The 4,280-nt window shown below is 31.9% G+C and overlaps 1 pseudogene; it reads right to left on the reverse strand.

The window, feature by feature from the left end:
- Positions 1–231: 231 nt before the first annotated feature.
- On the reverse strand, positions 232–1,233 carry LOC110724515 (annotated as a pseudogene).
- Positions 1,234–4,280: the final 3,047 nt, after the last annotated feature.

Genomic DNA, 4,280 nt, shown 5'->3' on the forward strand with positions numbered 1-4,280 from the left:
AGAGAACCCGAAATTGACCCAAACAACCCAAAATTGACCCGTTTATCATATATTGTAATGATCCAAACAACTGGAGCCAAATGATCCGAAATTAAACTCGAACTTGACCCATTGACCCAAATTAACAAGCTAGTAACAATCGTTTATAAAATCTATTGTTAGAAATAAGCTTTTCTTAATTCTTTTTAATTGTAATAATTGCATTATGGCAGATAGCGTACACATGAATCATGATTAACAATTTAATAAGCATAACTAATCTTCAACAACTACCACACAAAGTGAATAAGTGATGTAACTCACTGTAACACTACAGAGTGGTGGGCTGAAAAAAGCAAGTATTGATGAAATACATACAAATCAAAACTTAGCAACGTTGCATAATTCAACCAAAATATAATGTTGAATTGATCTAATACAAAACGTACTGCTGTATAAATGTAAATTTGATTCATCAAAGTTGTAATCTAAAGGACAAGCCAGGACCTTCAAGTTTTTGTTCCATCAACTTGTTCATTCTATCAACCATGGAATCATTGAGATAACGAGTCCACCCTCCGACCGCTCCTTCTCTAAAGAATGTCTTGTTCTCCAAAATTTTGCTAAGAAAACCATTTTTATTAATTTCGAGTTCTTTAAGATTGTTGATATTGCAAAAGTCTACTATTTCCTTGATAACACCTTCATTTTCCTCTTGTGCTTCTTTAAATGAATACTAGGATTTTCCATCAAATCCTCGTACTTCAGGAACATTACTTTGTTAGGTTGCTCTAAACTCTGCTTCCAGTATCCAAGTACGTGCTAAAAAAAAGGTCCATTGAAAACGTTACCTTGGTAGAATTCCTCAAAGAAATCTTCAATACTAGGGGGCTGAAAATCTTCGTCGTCTCCTATTACTCTCTTGATCATTTTTGAATAAAAATGTCAGTGTGACACAAGTGTGTCTAAGGGATTTCGGGTTATGTACAAAATCTTACAGGGAGAAGTCTTCATAGATTCAAGAAGAGACGCGTAAGGCACATGAGACTGGAGAAGTCGCGGTGATGGGAGTTCCTTCAGCTGGTGTGGGCTTGGGGCCGTAAGGCTATTACCATAGACAGCGGTTTCCAGACCACAAACAAGCACATGTGGACTATTGGAAACCAAAGGGCTTTGGGTTGGAGGGTGGACCTTTCGATTGGCAACCAAAATGAGTAACGATTTTACCCAAGTGGTACCAGAAGCCTTGAATATTTATGAGTTGGAGCTTATTACTACCCATGAAGTTTACCTTTGGAAGGCATTGTTTAAGCTGCTCAACTTCTTCTTCAGAGAGAAAAACTGTTTCTTTACTTTGATTTGTTTTTGAATTCATTGAGTGTGGCTCGGCCATTTCTTTCCTTTAAGTTATAATGCACTTGTTAAGTTGTTATGCCCATATATATAGCTATACTTTGAGGTTAGTGGAAGCTTAGCATGCTCATTTACTACTTTTACAAGCAACTTCTATTCGAAGTTTGGTCACGGGAACAAATCTCATTAAATTAGTTTGAAGATTTGGTTAGGATTTAATAATGATATATTAGAAGACAATAAATGCTATTTACCTATCTAATAATTTCTATTTGCCATGTGGTAGGTGTAAACTTGAGAAGAAAAACAACAATTTTTACTTTTTTATCTTTTTTGTTTGTGACATCAAAGATCTTGTCAACAATTATTTATGGAGTACTTTATAACACTTTTAATAATCTATGAGAGTGAGGGATAACTCAAAAACGTGGTTAGAAATTCCCTCCCGATTACCGAAGATCATGAGATTGATTCTCACCCCGCCCTTTTGGCTCTCTAAACACCAAAAACACTTTCAATAATTTCTCATGGATTTCTGAAAAGTATAAGAGTCCACTAATTTGTATAGCACATAAATGTATTATCCATGCAAGGCAAAAATAAATCTGATTTTAAAAAAATTTGACCTACAAGTCTAAATTATTGCATATATATAGTTTGTGTATCTAAACATTAATATAAAATATTCAATAACCAATAATTATATATTAAAAGGCACCAACAATGACACGTGTAGTATTCTAGTATGTCCTTTTTTTTTTTTTAAAAAAAAAAATAAAATCTATTTAAGAAACAAATTAAATCTTTCATCTACATATATGTAAAAATTGCATACAAATTAAAACAAAAGATTTTGATACAAACTTTTTTTTGGAAAAAGATTTGATATAACTTTCCACAAAAAACATATTGACAAATATAACTTAAGCAAAAAAATGAATAATATTCTTAACATAATTTGTGACAACTTTTTTTTTTCCAAAGACATATTATATACTACATATGTTTATTACAACAAGATTATATATTATTTTCTTGATTTTTTTATAAAATTATGTAATAGAAGCTACAAGCTTAAGTAATAAAATACGAATATTAAATCAACAAATGATACTTTTGTCATTTCTATGAATAATTTATGATTAAAATTTCAATCAATTAATACTCTACAATACTTCAATAAGATTTGCCAAAAAAAATACGTATTGATTATTCTTAGTGTGATATTTTCCTGTCATTTTTGTTGTTCTTTAGCATTCAATTGATATGAATATAACATACGAAAGTCAAAAAAGTTAATAATGCTAATTTTAAAAACATCTATTGAAAATTACCGTGCATGGCACGAGACCTAATCTAGTTTAATTTGTACTAAAACAATTAGCTAGTTAAATCAACTAATAAATGTAATACACCAATATATATATTAGCTTAGACTATCTAGTAGTGTTATATTTAATTTCATCTATTCAAATAAAAGTATATATAATTTTAAAATATTTGCTTTATAATAATCCCTCTAATCCTGAATGTTTGACTCACTTTGCATTTGCACGGTTTCTAATGAACATCTTTGACCGTTAATAACTTCAATTATGAATAAGTAAAAAAAATTAATTAGTAGATATATGACATTTTTATCACTAGGGAAATGTAATAAGATCAAAGTTGTTGATTTAATTTTATTGTGTAAATCATAAAATGTGGCTAAAATTATTTTATTTTGACTACGTGAATAATAAGTGAGTCAAATTTCAGAAAGGAGGTAGTACTATGATTTGGTAGGTGAAAATCTCACCATTATTTATTTATTCAAGCTTTAGGCGATCTTGATTCTCGACATGATACATGAGATATATACTTTCTAGATTGTATGTACTTAAGTAATATACTACCTCCGCTAAGTTGTAACTTTGGGGTATTATTGTTAGACATATTAAATATTCCAAAGTCGCAACTAAAAGTTAACGGAGGTAGTATATTTATTCTTGCATAAAGTCTTTTTACAAAGCATATATGGATTAGTGTAATGATAAAGTTGGTATCTCACAACTATGAGGTTGTGGGATCAAACTCTATTAGAGAGACTTTTAGGGGTGAGATTCCCTTACCCTTCCCCTCCTCTCCCAAAGTATCTAGCTTGCTAATCCGGATGGGGAGAAACTGTGTGGCCGTAATAGGTTCCGACCCGATAGGACCCTTCTCCTTACCAACAAAAAAAATAGTATATATTTATGTGTCATCACCAACTATAGTGTTAGAAATGTTTTTTTGAGCTAAATCAGATTAAACTAAATTGATTACTAATAATAATAATAATAGTATATATTTTCGTGTGCTGGTATCGTGGGTATTAAACATAGACATAATGTTGTTCGGGATACCCTAGTTGATGTTTGCTATCGTTTTGGGATTTCAGCAAGGAAAGAGGTTGATATTGGGTTGTCTGGAGGGAACAATAAGGCCCTCAGACCTGCTGATGTGTTACTTTATTCTTGGGATCGTGGTCGCAATGTCTGTGTTGATTTGACAAGATCTTCTCCTTTGACACAACCAAGGCTATTTGACTTTATTCCTGGACGGGTTGTGGTTGATGCAGGTCAACGGAAGCGGGGTAAGTACGAGGCTCGTTGTCGGGCGATTGGATATGGGTTCATTTCCTTCTCCTTTTCTTCGTTTGGTGAATTAGAGAAGGAGGTTGTTGCGTTGCTTAAGCGAATTCAGAGGTTCTCGACAACGCAAGACATTGGAGCAAGTGCTGCAGCTCATATTTTTACTAGGGTAGACTTTGCTATAGCTAGAGGAGTGGGGGCCCAGATTGTATCTCGTCTTCCCACTAATTTATTGTAGGTTGTATGACTTTTTGTTTTTGAGATGATAATAATAATAATAATAATAATAATAATAATAATAATAATAATAATAATAATAATAATAATAATAATAGC

The sequence above is a fragment of the Chenopodium quinoa genome, unplaced genomic scaffold, assembly GCF_001683475.1.
Source record: "Chenopodium quinoa cultivar QQ74 unplaced genomic scaffold, ASM168347v1, whole genome shotgun sequence".
NCBI lineage: Eukaryota > Viridiplantae > Streptophyta > Magnoliopsida > Caryophyllales > Amaranthaceae > Chenopodium > Chenopodium quinoa.